Here is a 16,095-nt window from a genome sequence, read left to right on the forward strand (position 1 = left end):
CTACCTACATGTACAAATTACCTCGACTAACCTGTACCCCCTGCCAGCTCAGTTAATCCCTACCATTGTGACGCTGAGTTGTCATAATTCTTCAGCAAATGTACATTATACCAGGGGAGTTGTTAGACACAATGTAAGTAACCTAATTTATGTCCCTCCAACTGCCCTACATGCCTCTGCTGAACCTACAGCTATTGTATGTAGTAAACATGTGCCTATGAACCAGATTTATACTTTTAGCACTGAGGCAGTGTGCCCTAGTAGGAAGTCCACTGTGTGCAGCTCACCCTGCACTAACATAAATAACATGAGAATATCTACTTCTGATAAGCTTCCCAGTAAAGCAATGAAAACAAGTAAGCATCCCAGAAGAAAAGTGCACAAAACAGCCCACGTTAATTTAACATCTGTAGCTTATGAAGCAAGGTTCATGAAATCAATAATTTGCTAGTAACAAAAGACATTCAAATTCTGACTATCTCTGAAACTCACTTAGATAATACCTTTGATGATATAGTGGTAGCAATACAAGGTTATAACATTTACAAAAAAGACAGAAATGCCAAGAGTGGAGCTGTTGCTGTTTATATTCAGAACTACATTCTTGTAAAGCTTAGAGAGAATCTCTTATTAAATACTGTTGAAGTAATATGGCTACAGGTTCATCTAACTCACCTAAAGCCCATTCTTGTGGGATGCTGCTATAGACCACCAAGTGCTAACAGTCAGTATCTGGATAACATGTGTGAAATGCTAGATAATGTATGTGATATCAACAGAGAGGTATATTTTCTGTGGGATTTAAATATTGACTGGCTTTCATCAAGCTACCCAGTTAAGAAAAAGCTTCAAAATATAACCAGTGCCTGCAACCTTGTTCAGGTTGTCAGTCAATCTACTGTACCAGGGTAGTTACAAACAGCACAGAAATTAAATCATCAACATGTATTGATCACATCTTTACTAATGCTGCAAAAATTAGCTTGAAAGCAGTATCCAGATACATTGGATGTAGTGATCACAATATAGTAGCCATATCTAGGAAAACCAAAGTCCTAATATAGTGTATAAGAGGTCGTACAATATGTTTTGAAGTGATTCCTATGTCGTTAATGTAAAGAATATTTGTTGGTCTGTGGTGTGTAATGAGGAGCAACCAGACGCTGCACTTGACACATTTATGAAATTGATAATTCCAGTTACTAATAAGTATGCACCCATTAAGAAAATTACTTTAAAAACTCTTAAATCCCAGTGGATTGATGAGGAATTGAAAAATTGTATGGTTGAGAGGGATGAGGAAAAGGTAATTGCAAATAAGTCTGACTGCAAATTGAGAAATTGTGTTGCAAAATAGAGAAATCGTGTGAATAACCTGAATAAAAAGAAGAAGAAACAGCACTATGAAACAAAGATAAAAAGAACAAACTGCACTATGAAACAAAGGGATGTGGAAAAGGTAATTGCAAATAAGTCTGACTGCAAATTGAGAATTGAGAAATCGTGTTGCAAAATAGAGAAATCGTGTGAATAACCTGAATAAAAAGAAGAAGAAACTGCACTATGAAACAAAGATAAATGACAAAGAATGATACAGTAGTAAAAGCTTTTGGAGCACCTTAAATCACATTTTGGGGAAAAAGGCAAACTCAGCTTTCATTGAATCACATGGCTCATTCATCACAAAACCGACTGATATTGCCAACTACTTTAATGATTTTTTAATTGGCAAGATTAACACATTTAGGCATGACATACCAGTGTAGCGTGGTTCGTTCTGCGTTGTGTTTAATGAGGACACTGCCACAACTGGAGGTCTGCTTGTTGGATTTTTAGTTGACCTGCGCATGAAGAGACAACGCACAATATGTTAGCCCTTGGAACAGTCACAGCTCTCAGGCACCTCGCTAGCTAAAGGTCAGGCAAGAGAGCCCAAAAATAAATAACAGCTGCTGCGTGCACACATTCAGTGCACAACAGCACACAATATAAGAAAAATGATAGACAACATAATTCGGACAAAATAAAAGACATACCTGCTCACAAAGAGTCAACGCACAATATGTTAGCCCTTGGCACAGTCACAGCTCTCAGGCACCTGCGCGAGCACATGAAAACTCACTCCAACACTGTCCCAAGTACCCACAAGGTACAATAGGTACCCTAGTTACCGAGCTCGGTGAAACTTGTTAACATAAATATTTATATTGTCCACATTGTAACAATTTAAGCCTACTAGAAAGTATGTGCCTGCAGGCCTGCAGGGAACCAAAAGTCATTCCGCAACCTAAGAATAGTAAAGCCCCCTTTAATGGCTCAAATAGCTGACCAATCAGCCTGTTACCAACCCTTAGTAAACTTTTGGGAAAAAAGGGCTTTGACCAGATACAATGCTATTTTACAGTAGTCAAATTGACAACAGATCTTCAGCAAGCTTGTAGGGAAGGACATTCAACAAGCACTGATGACTGATTGGCTGAGAGAAATTGATGATAAAAAGATTGTGGGGGCTGTTTTGTTACTTAGTAAATTGTCCGGGTAGCCATTTGATTAGCTGTTCAGCAGTCTTAGGCTTCAGGGTAGAAGCTGTTCAGGAGCCTTTTGGTCTAGACTTGGCACTCCGGTACCGCTTGCCATGCGGTAAAAGAGAGAACAGTCTATGACTTGGGTGGCTGGAGTCTTTGACAATTTTTGGGGCCTTCCTCTGATTTTGGGCCTTCCAAGCCATGAGGTCAAAGGAATTCTCCGTATAGCTCCGAGGCAGGATTGGGTCGAGGCACAGATCTGGGGAAGGGTACCAAAACATTTCTGCAGCATTGAAGGTCCCCAAGAGCACAGTGGTCTCCATCATTCTTATATGGAAGAAGTTTGTAACAACCCAGCCAAACTGAGCAATCGGGGGAGAAGGGCCTTGGTCATGGAGGTGACCAAGAACCTGATGGTCACTCTGACAGAGCTCCAGAGTTCCTCTGTGGAGATGGGAGAACTTTTCAGAAGGACAACCATTTCTGCAGCACTCAGCCAATCAGGCCTTTATGGTAGAGTGGCCAGATGGTATCCACTCCTCAGTAAAAGGCACGACAGCCCGCTTGGAGTTTGCCAAAAATCACCTAAAGGACTCTCAGACCATGAGAAACAAGATACTCTGGTCTGATGAAACCAAGATTGAACTATTTGGCCTGAATGCCAAATGTCACGTTTGGAGGAAACCTGGAACCCTCCCTACGGTGAAGCATGGTGGTGGCAGAATCATGCTGTGGGGATGTTTTTCCGCGGCAGGGACTGGGCGACTAGTCAGGATCGAGGGAAAGATGAACGCAGTAAAGTACAGAGATATCCTTGACGAAAACCTGCTCCAGAACGCTCAGGACCTTAGACTGGGGCAAATGTTCAAATCAAATCAAATTTATTTATATAGCCCTTCTTACATCAGCTGATATCTCAAAATGCTGTTCACCTTCCAACAGGACAACGACCCTAAGCACACAGCCAAGACAACGCAGGAGTTGCTTCGGGACAAGTCTCTGAATGTCCTTGAGTGGCCCAGCCAGAGCGCGGACTTGAACCCGATCTAACATGTCTGGAGTGACCTGAAAATAGACGCGTTATACCCAAGAAGATTCGAGGCTGTAATCGCTACCAAAGGTGCTTCAACAAAGTACTGAGTAAAGGTTCTGAATACTTATGTTAATGTTTTCAACTCTCTAGAGACCGCAGGAGCGGTAGAGATACTCTTAATGATCGGCTATGAAAAGCCAACTGACATTTACTCCTGAGGTGCTGTACCCTCGACAAGTACTGTGATTATTATTATTTGACCATGCTGGTCATTTATGAACATTTGAACATCTTGGCCATGTTCTGTTATAATCTCCACCCGGCACAGCCAGAAGAGGACTGGCCACCCCTCATAGCCTGGTTCCGCTCTAGGTTTCTTCCTAGGTTTTGGCCTTTCTAGGGAGTTTTTCCTAGCCACCGTGCTTCTACACCTGCATTTCTTGCTGTTTGGGGTTTTAGGCTGGGTTTCTGTACAGCACTTTGAGATATCAGCTGATGTACGAAGGGCTATATAAATAAATTTGATTTTTCAGTTTAAAAACCTGTTTTTGCTTTGTCGTTATGGGGTATTGTGTGTAAATTGAGGAGGGAAAAAAACTATTTAATCCATGTTAGAATAAGGCTGTAAGGTAACAAAATGTGGAAAAAGTCAAGGGGTCTGAATACTTTCCGAATCCACTGTATGTTTGAAACATTGAATTGCAATAAAATTACAGTATTGAATCGCAATACATATAGAATCGTGTGATACATATAGAATTGCAATACATTGCATTGGCACCTATAAGTCCCTGTCAATTCCCAGCCCTAGAATTGACTCAACTTGTGCTCAAAATAATGGAACGTCTGAAGGATTTTGCTATGTCAGTGGAGTAGAGAAATCAGATGGAAGTTGTTTCTCACGTAACATTTGGCTTTCCCACCCGGACCCAATATGCATAAATACATTTTCAAAAACAGAGAACTGTTCCAAATGGACCCGAGGACAGTCGGACCCCTTTCCGAAACGGGTTGTGAAAAAACAGACTCAAAAAGACCCGTGCCTGTTTCGGATCCGATAAACCCGTTCAGATCTGAGGGTAGAATGAAAGAGAGAGCGAAAGAAAGCCAGCGCCATAAAAAACTAGGGATATTGGCCAAACATTTTCCTAAAAACAGCTTGTAACAAATTACAAAAAAAAGATTCCTTGATTCGATGTGTAGCATATGCTAAACTGTATTGCCTATTTGGTTTGAACTTTTCTAAAACAAAAACGGTCCACCTCACAGTGGTTGATTGTGGCCGTCAGTTTGCCAGTCAGTCTCACCCTCTCTCTCCTCAGCAGCAGGCGCACGTAAAGGTGAGCATCCGGAACCAGTTTCAGCTGGACCTGGCCCGGCCTAACATATAGGCCTACGTTTTATTGAGTTTCAATTGGTAACACACTCGCACAGTTATCACCTCACACCTAAAATTAACAGAGGACGGGTCCAAACGGCAAATTAATTGTAATTGCACATACCTGAAACCTGTGGCAATTACGTATATCAGACTCGACCCAGATCCAAGAGAAAAGTTTGAATTAAGAACCCGAACCCGCTCGGGTCCCGGTCGGATCTCGGAATTCCGGGTCTGGTGGACCCGTGAAGACCTCTAGCTGGCATGTTTAGATCAGCATAGACTGAAGTGATGGAGCTAGATTCCAAAATCTGATCAGAGACTTGATCAAGACCTAGCATAGCTCTGAAACATTTAGCTCTTTGCAGCAGTTACTGTATCATCGCTCCAATTCATTGATTAACATATACACAGGCCATTCTTCCCAATGGAACAAGTGAAACAACAATAGTTATCCCTAGCTTAATGTGCAAGTAATATAAAATGTTTTGTTGATAAGTACCCCTTGATCCTGACCCCTCTCTCTCTCTCTTCATTCATCCCTTTTTCAGAGCGAAATGGAAGCTTTAAGAAATAATGACCTATCTCTTTTACTCAATTGGGATACAACAGTTGTTGCCGTCTCCAATTTGTCAGTGGATGCAGAGAGCTAGGCGCTCGGTGCGAACGGCTGATATTTCATTCAGTGCAAACCTGCTTCTACTGACTCATCACTGACCTTGTCAAGCCTGAGTGTTTATGCAACGCTTTCTGTATTCCCTCTCTGTATTCCATAGCACCTGATAAGTGCTCCGGAATTGAGGTTTTTGAATTGAAAGTATCTCGGCAATGTGACCACCCCCTTTTTTATAAATCTGTGCGCCTCACAAGGTAAAGCAATGTAATTTGTATGCAAATGAAGTCACAGAAGCAGAGTAGGATATAGCGTACAGTATGAAATGTAAACATTTTAATCTGCCATATTATGATGAATACTGTACACGTGCCAATAAGAGAAATCACAAAACAAGCAAATGATAGACTGGGGTAAAATAGGTAGGTAAAGAGGCTATAACTGCACCACTAATATAGTCATAGTCACATTCTTTTTGATGCCAAGAAATAAGGAAACCAAGAAATAAGTTAATAGTCTTGCCATTTATCATCTTAGCATTCGTGCCATAAAAGCATTTGATACCATTTTGTTGCAATGCGAACAACGCCTTTCAATTTCAAAGTTGTTTTGGTACCCAGGAGCATAGTCTTTGTGGATATTTCCAGGTTTCCACTACATGCAAATGTGGAGGCTAGAAGTTTTTCATTTTACATAATACAATGCCTGTGCTGGCAGCCTTGTGGCAGGGTTTGCGAGAGTGGGTTTAGAGGGCCATCTCGCTCTCAGACACGACATCTGAGAATGTTTGGGCTGAAGGAGTTTCGAGGGGTTCGATATCACTGCAGCATTCTGCATCTCTCACCACGCAGTCTGCGCAGAGTGCGCTTTAAATGGCATATTCTTAGGGCTGATGTAACCATCCTCTTAAAAAAGAGAGAAACGCCAGACGGAAAAGTTCCCCTATATCTGCAGGCTATGTTTTTCAAGAGGCCTCTTTTAGCCCACCTCAGCTAAACTCAGGCCACAGCGGGCTATTGTCTCATCACATACTCATGAGCAAGAAGGGTTTATTTGCTTTCAGCTGGCTTCATACCCATCTGGCCGGTAGAAAATCAATTGGACAAAAAGTTATTTGCACAATAAATAGATTTGAATACCTACCACAAACACAAGTGCAGCAATTCTTTCAATGGCTGACGCCACTACAGTCAATGTGCCAGATTTTCCGTGCCAGACAAGTCTTTCTGTGGAGATTAAATGTCCACAGAAAGCTTGTGATGCTGTACTGCAGTGGTCATCAACCTTTTCTGAGTCAAGATCACTTTGAGTCAAAATGCAAGCCGAGATCTACCGCTGAGATTTCTTTTGAAACCACTTAAAAACCATAAGCCTATGCAACATTAACCTATTAAAAACAGTACTGCAGCAATGAGAGTTGTGCAGTAGTCTATAGGCCCAATACATTATCACTGCATATTAGCTTTGCTTGAATTGCCCTGCCATTGCATTTTTGTTTTGACCATTTAAAAATATATATATTTCAACACTGGTAATAGATCAGTTGTTGTATTACTTGTGAGGCACAGTTGAGTGACCATACATTTAAATAATTTGCTTTTTATATTACTGTGCTGATGGTGCCTGCATGTGATGGTCAATCTCCCCGGAGGGAGAGACCAGCAGACTGAGGGTCCTCCTCTCATCTTCCCTCCGCTCTCCCTTACCTCCGCTGACACTGACCAAACTTGAGTTGCACATCATTATTTCTACCTCATGCACAAATTAATGTTACTCCTGTGAACAGAGAAAGTGAAATATTCCTTGATATTAAAAAAGACCCAAGCTTCTAATAATAACAATGCAAGTCTATCGATACACTTTCCTACTCATTCATTACAGCTGCAGTGTTGGTTGTAAGGCGAGTAGAAGTAGGAAAACCCCGCAGAGCAGCTGAATCAGGTGCACCTACCTCCAACAACGCGAGACAAATAAAAAATAGGAACACAAGGCTTTATCATTGTTTTTTTGACAGAAATGTTTGGTGATCGACTAGAAATGCCTTGGAGATCGACCAGTCGATCACAAACGACCAGTTGGTGACAACTGCTGTACTGTAACTTCCTTGTCTGAGGCAAAAAACTCACAGATAAACTTCAAAGGCAGGTGCTTATCCCAGGGGCAGTACTGGAAGTAGTGATATGACAACGGTAAACTAGTTTTAGAGGCAAACATGGAACTCTTATGTGGGTTAAGAGAAAAGGAGCAGGACTTAACAGTATGCTGCTGGGTTGTATAATGCTCTTTCTGTAAAGTATGAAGAGGACGAATTGTGCAGATGTTGGTTAAGTACCCATGTTGCTTTGTGGTTTTTTTGCAGAAAAAACTCTGATATACTGGGATGCTAGCGTAAAGGTTTACAGCACAGGTGGCTGCTGAGGGGGGCACGGCTCATAATAATGGCAGGAACGGAGCGAATTAAATGTCATCAAACACATGAAAACCACGTGTTTGATGTATTTTATACCCTTCCACTGATTCGGCTCCAGCCATTACCACGATCCCGTCCTCCACTATTAAGGTGCCACCAACCTCCTGTGGTGTACAGAGAATACATAACTACGTACATTGCTATTGCACCAACCTATCTGTAACTACAGTTGAAGTCGGAAGTTTACATACACCTTAGCCAAATACATTTAAACTCAGTTTTTCACAATTCCTGACATTTAATCCAATTAAAAAGAGTCTGTCTTAGGTCAGGTAGGATCACCACTTTATTTTAAGAACGTGAAATGTCCGAATAATAGTAGAGAGTGATTTATTTCAGCTTTTATTTTTTTTATCACATTCCCAGTGGGTCAGAAGTTTACATACACTCAATTAGTATTTCGTACCATTGCCTTTAAATTGTTGAACTTGGGTCAAATGTTTCGCGTAGCATTCCACAAGCTTCCCACAATACGTTGGGTGAATTTTGGCCCATTCCTCCTGACAGAGCTGGTGTAACTGAGTCAGGTTTGTAGGCCTCCTTGCTCGCACACACTTTTTCAGTTTTGCCCACACATTTTTTATAGGATTAAGGTCAGGGCTTTGTGATGGCCACTCCAATACCTTGACTTTGTTGTCCTTAAGCCATATTGCCAAAACTTTGGAAGTATGCTTGAGGTCATTGTCCATTTGGAAGACCCATTTGCAACCAAGCTTTAACTTCCTGACTGATGTCTTGAGATGTTGCTTCAATATATCCACATTATTTTCCTCCCTCATGATGCCATCTATTTTGTGAAGTGCACCTGTCCCTCCTTCTGCAAAGCACCCCCACAACATGATGCTGCCACCCCCGTGCTTCACGGTTGGGATGGCGTTCTTCGGCTTGCAAGCCTCCCCCTTTTTCCTCCAAACATAATGATGGTCATTATGAACAAACAGTTCTATTTTTGTTTCATCAGACCAGAGGACATTTCTCCAAAAAGTACAATCTTTGTCTCCATGGAGCAGTGACTTCTTCCTTGCTGAGTGGCCTTTCAGGTTAAGTTGATATAGGACTCGTTTTACTGTGGATATAGATACTTTTGTACCTGTTTCCTCCAGCATCTTCACAAGGTCCTTTGCTGTTGTTCTGGGATGATTTGCACTTTTCGCACAAAAGTATATTCATCTCTAGGAGACAAAACGCGTCTCCTTCCTGAGCGGTATGACGGCTGCGTGGTCCCATGGTATTTATACTTGCGTACTATTGTTTGTACAGATGAATGTGGTACCTTCAGGCATTTTGAAATTGCTCCAAAGGATGAACCAGACTTGTGGAGGTCTTGGCTGATTTCTTTTGATTTTCCCATGATGTCAAGCAAAGAGGCACTGAGTTTGAAGGTAGGCCTTGAAGGTAGGCCTTGAAATACATCCACAGGTACACCTCCAATTGACTCAAATGATGTCAATTAGCCTATCGGAAGCTTCTAAAGCCATGACATCACTTTCTGGAATTTTCCAAGCTGTTTAAAGGCACAGTCAACTTAGTTTATGTAAACTTCTGACCCACTTGAATTGTGATACAGTGAATTATAAGTGAAATAATCTGTCTGTAAACAATTGTTGGAAAAATTACTTGTGTCATGCACAAAGTAGATGTCCTAACCGACTTGCCAAAACTATAGTTTGTTAACAAGACATTTGTGAAGTGGTTGAAAAACTAGTTTTATTGACTCCAACCTGAGTGTATGTTAACTTCCGACTTCAGCTGTACATCGTGTAACTACTATAATGTCAGGTTACATGGTTTTATTGTCACTTGACAAAGTGAAAACTGGAGGTTTTCTGATGATATGTATTGTAGTGGTGTTATTAGCAGTCTCAGCACAACACCTTTTCACTTTAACATATAATACTGCCTGAATTAATTTGATCCCAGTGAAAAACAACACACCAGTGTTCTTTCTTGAGGAATTAGCAACATTTAAATAGTATTGTTACATGAAGGAATGTCAATTTCATACCACCAGAATAATAATGTTCCCTGTAGTGCTGCAAACCCCTTTCCCCTAATGAGCAACAACAGTGTGGAAATTGCTTGATTTTCAAACCTTTATCAAAATTATACAATACCGTAACTTGGGTATGGCGTGCCGTATTCCATACAGAACAGACTTGTTAGCTGAACACAGGATATTAACACATGAAATCCCTGCCTGGCTTGATAGTGTCACCTCCCCCCTATAATTTGATATTCCACATCAAGTCCCAACTGGCTGCAATGAGTCCTGATTGCTGCAGTGCCTGGGTACTGCGATATCCCCTGATAGCCACTGCTACTAGACGAGCTTGGCAGCCTTCGTTAATATTTTATAAGGATAGGTAGCTTACAATGGGAACACATTACACTGTGAGCATCAGGCTGTCCTTAACCACAGTGCCAGTATACTACTACTCCTATATTTACATGCCATCATTAGAGGCAACCACCTATATGCCCCCTCGCCGTGTGGTTTTCACAAGGCCGTAATAGGTGATGTAAGTAATGAATGACCAATTATTTAATACAAATTGTAATCAATTTTTTAAATATTAATCAGGCAAAGACCTTTCCCCAGTTTGCAGCGCTGAGCGATGCACGATCATGTAGTGGTTTAATTACTATGTAGTGACATGGGGAATCTCTCCATTCATTAGATAACAATTAATCAAATTAATCAAATTGGGAATTGGACTAGATTTCTGATTTATTGGGTGTTCACACACAGATGCTACTCCCACCCTGCAAGATAGATACTTGAAGACATTGACATAATACATGCATGAATACAGGGTACAGATAAAATGGAAATATGATATACACAGCACTTGAACTGGATTTGATGGAGATCTACTCTGAGCACTCTAACTGGGGAGTCCTATGGTATTTCAACTTGAAGGGCTATATAGTGGAAATGGCAACATAGCAGAACAGAGAGGTTCTCTTTGGTGAGAGGTTTCATAAATCCATGGTGTAAGGCTGCCGATTTTTATTTTTTTGTATTTTTTATTTTACCTTTATTTATACAGGTTTCTGTCATTGAGATAACATCTCTTTTCCAAGAGAGACCTGGTCCAATAGCAGCAGGGGGAACAACGTTTCAGACAAAACAACTAACATACACCAACACAACATTAAACAAAACTATAAACACAATTACATATTACGTTAACACGAAAGTCTTGACTAAAAACAGCTGTCCTAAAGACAATTACACTCTTCTAGGATATGTACATCGATCAAGTGTTTAAACTCCACCAACGAAACTAGATCATCAAATTTTAAAATGTCAAATTTTAAAATGTTCAGGAGAGAATTCCAGGACCACGGAGCTAAGTAACTAAAACTATTTCTACCATGATCTGCTCTAATATTTGGTACTGTTAGAAGCAAATGAGAATGGGACCGTAATTGATATTTTATTTACCGACCTGACTAAAAAAGAACAGAGATAAAATGGCATTTTACCCAATATGGCCATATAAATCAGTGTATACCAGTGTTAACGCCTATGCAAGGTCAATGACGACCAGCCAACAGCGCTGTAGAGTTCACAAGGATGTGTTAGACGTTTTTGATTTGTAATGAACCCGAGGGCTGCATGATACACTGAATCAAGTCCCCTCAGGGTAGTGGTTGAGTGTCACGTTCCTGACCTGTTTTCTGTTGTTTGGTATGTGTTTATTGGTCAGGGCGTGAGTTTTGGGTGGGCAGTCTATGTTTTCTGTTTCTATGTTGGTTTTGGGTTGCCTGGTATGGCTCTCAATTAGAGGCAGGTGTTTGACGTTTCCTCTGATTGAGAGTCATATTAAGGTAGGTTGTTCTCACTGTTTGTTTGTGGGTGATTGTCGTCCGTGTCCGTGTCAGTGTTTGTCGCGCCACACGGGACTGTCTCGGTTTATGTAGTCTGTTCCTGTTCGTGAGTTCTGCGTGTATTTTATGTAAGTTCCATGTCCAGGTCTGTCTACTCCGTTTTGTTATTTTGTAAAATCCTTCCAAGTGTTTGTTTTCGTGTTTCATCGTTTGATTTAATAAATCATTATGAATTCACACCCCGCTGCACGTTGGTCAAATCACTACTCCTCCTCTTCGTATGAAGAGGAGGAGGAATGCCGTTACAGAATCACCCACCAAACCCGGATCAAGCAGCGGGTTAACGGACAGCGCACGAAGCAGGATTTCTGGTCTTGGGAGGAGATCATGGAAGGAAAAGGACCATGGGCTAAAGTTGGAGTTAATCGCCGCCCATGGGAACAGCTGGAGGCAGCTCGGAGAGCGGAGGAAACCGGAGAGAGGAACCGGCGTTATGAGGGGACGCGTCTAGCACGGAAGCCCGAAAAGCCCGCAAGTACAACCCCAAAATTTCTTGGGGGGGGGCTAAGAGGTAGTGGGTCTAGGGCAGGTAGGAGACCTGCGCCCACTTCCCAGGCTAACCGTGGAGAGCGGGAGTACGGGCAGACACCGTGTTACGCAGTAGAGCGCACGGTGTCTCCTGTACGTGTGCATAGCCCGGTGCGGGTTATTCCACCTCCCCGCACTGGTAGGGCTAGAGTGAGCATTGAGCCAAGTGCCATGAAGCCGGCTCAACATATCTGGCCTCCAGTACGTCTCCTCGGGCCGGTGTACATGGCACCAGCCTTACGCATGGTGTCCCCGGTTCGCCAACACAGCCCAGTGCGGGTTATTCCACCTCCCCGCACTGGACGGGCTACGGGGAGCATGCAACCAGGTAAGGTTGGGCAGGCTCAGTGCTCAAGGGAGCCAGTACGCTTGCACGGTCCGGTATATCCGGCGCCACCTTCCCGCCCCAGCTCAGTACCACCAGTGCCTGCACCACGCAGCAAGCCTCCTGTGCGTCTCCAGAGCCCTGTACGCACTGTTCCTTCTCCCCGCACTCGCCCTGAGGTGCGTGCCCTCAGCCCGGTACCTCCAGTTCCGGCACCACGCACCAGGCCTACTGTGCGCCTCAGCGGGTCAGAGTCGGCCGTCTGCCCAGCGCCGTCTGAGCCATCTGTCTGCCCAGCGCCGTCTGAGCCATCTGTCTGCCCAGCGCCTTCTGAGCCATCTGTCTGCCCAGCGCCTTCTGAGCCATCTGTCTGCCCAGCGCCTTCTGAGCCATCCGTCTGCCCAGCGCCTTCTGAGCCATCCGTCTGCCCAGCGCCTTCTGAGCCATCCGTCTGCCACGAGCCATTAGAGCCGCCCGTCTGTCCCGAGCCATTAGAGCCGTCCGTCAGTCAGGAGCCGCTAGAGCCGTCCGTCAGTCAGGAGCTGCCAGAGCCGCCAGCCAGTCAGGAGCTGCCAGAGCCGCCAGCCAGTCAGGAGCTGCCAGAGCCGCCAGCCAGTCAGGAGCTGCCAGAGCCGCCAGCCAGTCAGGAGCTGCCAGAGCCGCCAGCCAGTCAGGAGCTGCCAGAGCCGCCAGCCAGTCAGGAGCTGCCAGAGCCGCCAGCCAGTCAGGAGCTGCCAGAACCGCCAGCCAGTCAGGAGCTGCCAGAGCTGCCCTACAGTCATGAGCTGCCCTACAGTCATGAGCTGCCCTTCAGTCATGAGCTGCCCTACAGTCATGAGCTGCCCTTCAGTCATGAGCTGCCCTCCAGTCATGAGCTGCCCTCCAGTCATGAGCTGCCCTCCAGTCATGAGCTGCCCTCCAGTCATGAGCTGCCCTCCAGTCATGAGCTGCCACTCAGTCCGGAGCTGCCACTCAGTCCGGAGCTGCCACCCAGTCCGGAGCTGCCACCCAGTCCGGAGCTGCCACCCAGTCCGGAGCTGCCATTAGTACAGAGTTGTCCCTCTGTCCTAAGCTACCTCTCTGTCCGGAGCTACCTCTCTGTCCGGAGCTACCTCTCTGTCCTGAGCTACCTCTCTGTCCTGAGCTACCTCTCTGTCCTGAGCTACCTCTCTGTCCTGAGCTACCTCTCTGTCCTGAGCTGTCTCCTCTATGTAGGAGGGGCCTTAGTGAAGGTTCCTGGACCATGGTCGGGGGCGAGGGTCGCCACTCAAAGGACGCTAAGGAGGGGGACAAAGACAGTGGTGGAGTGGTGTCCTCGTCCACCGCCGGAGCCGCCACCGCGGACAGATGCCCACCCAGACCCTCCCCTTGAGTTGTAGGGGTGCGCCCGGAGTTCGCACCTTGAGGGGGGGGTTCTGTCACGTTCCTGACCTGTTTTCTGTTGTTTGGTATGTGTTTATTGGTCAGGGCGTGAGTTTTGGGTGGGCAGTCTATGTTTTCTGTTTCTATGTTGGTTTTGGGTTGCCTGGTATGGCTCTCAATTAGAGGCAGGTGTTTGACGTTTCCTCTGATTGAGAGTCATATTAAGGTAGGTTGTTCTCACTGTTTGTTTGTAGGTGATTGTCGTCCGTGTCAGTGTTTGTCGCGCCACACGGGACTGTCTCGGTTTATGTAGTCTGTTCCTGTTCGTGAGTTCTGCGTGTATTTTATGTAAGTTCCATGTCCAGGTCTGTCTACTCCGTTTTGTTATTTTGTAAAATCCTTCCAAGTGTTTGTTTTCGTGTTTCATCGTTTGATTTAATAAATCATTATGAATTCACACCCCGCTGCACGTTGGTCAAATCACTACTCCTCCTCTTCGTATGAAGAGGAGGAGGAATGCCGTTACATTGAGGCCTGCATATATTGTCACGCCCTGAACATAGTAAGCTGTTTTTTCTCTGTGTTGGTTGGGGCATGATGGTGACTTGAGTGGGTTATCTAGGTGAATTTGTATGTCTATGGTGGCCTGATATGGTTCCCAATCAGAGGCAGCAGTTTATCGTTAGGCAGCCATTTCCCTTTTGTGTTTGTGGGATCTTGTCTATGTTTAGTTGCCTGTCTGCACTATTTGTATAGCTTCACGTTTCGTTAGTTGGTTTTGTTGTTTTTGTTCAGTGTTCATTCATTAAAGAGAATGTACACATACCACGCTGCGCCTTGGTCTCTCTCATACGACAATCGTAACATATATATAACATCACTAAAACCACCAGTAATGTACATCGTACCAGCTCCTTCCTGGCCTCCAACGAAAAACAAGCCTTCTAGGCGATAGCGATAGATTCATGTGTGTACAATGTGCCCTCTGCATGGCGTGGTGGCAGGTGGCTGAGGGTGGAAGGTCACTGCAAGTCACGAAACAGCTAGCTCTAAACCTTGTTTACTGTACCCTCCGAGACAACATTTAGTCATACATTTAACTAAACTTTCAGAAGTGTTTACTAGATTATGTCGCATTCATTTTGAAGTTTTATCAGCGATTTCCTTCAGACAATATCCCATCATGGCGCCCCTCAGAGATGTGACGCACACAAACATCCCCCAAACTCCCTTAATTACACCCAACAATGATATAGATGACAACATCTAAGCATAACAATTTGGAAGTTGGGAACACCAGGGGAAGCAGATTGGCCATTACCCTTAAAAAGGTATCAATTTAGGGTTAATAACTCGTTGTGTTTGGGACAGTAATGTGGCGAGATGGCTCCCTGATGGAGCTGGAAGAGACACAAAGAGATGGAACTGTTGCAGATAGACTGTAACGAGAGATTGGATTTCAAGGGGAGATCATCGCTTAAGTCAGAGCAGAGAGCCTAATGATATAATAGAGTAGTCTGAAAAATATGGAAGGTTATTATGGACCCAATTAAAGATGGAGGACTTCTCCTGTTGATGCACTGACGCGCTTTATCAAGTGCTGTTTATTTATATTCCCTGTGATGGATTCGTCACATCTGGCAGAGGTTTTTGAGTGCAAACAAATCAAGCTAAGCACATAAGTCGATAATACAGTCTGTCAGGCGCCACCTGATGTTTTTTAAACACCTAAAACCAAGTGATACAATTTGATATAATCTGAAATGTAATGCAGTTCTCACACTCAAAAGTGGATGTAGGGACTGGATGGATGGAAGGATTTCTCTGGCTCCCTCATCTGTATGCTGCTACTGTCCACATGAATTAATCAGATAGTGATGGTCTGTTTCTCTCTCCCACTCTCTCTCTCCCTCCCTTCCTCCATCTCTCTCTATACCTGTTCTCTCTGCCATGACCCTTCACTGTCT

The 16,095-nt window shown here is 44.0% G+C and overlaps 1 protein-coding gene across 2 annotated transcripts in view; it reads left to right on the plus strand.

Annotated features, from left to right (window-relative positions):
• The window catches only part of LOC120066625 (metabotropic glutamate receptor 8-like), a 230,704-nt gene that overhangs the window by 153,829 nt on the left and 60,780 nt on the right, over positions 1-16,095 (plus strand). The gene's annotated exons all lie outside the window — the stretch shown is intronic.

Source organism: Salvelinus namaycush, chromosome 21 (assembly GCF_016432855.1).
Source record: "Salvelinus namaycush isolate Seneca chromosome 21, SaNama_1.0, whole genome shotgun sequence".
Lineage (NCBI taxonomy): Eukaryota > Metazoa > Chordata > Actinopteri > Salmoniformes > Salmonidae > Salvelinus > Salvelinus namaycush.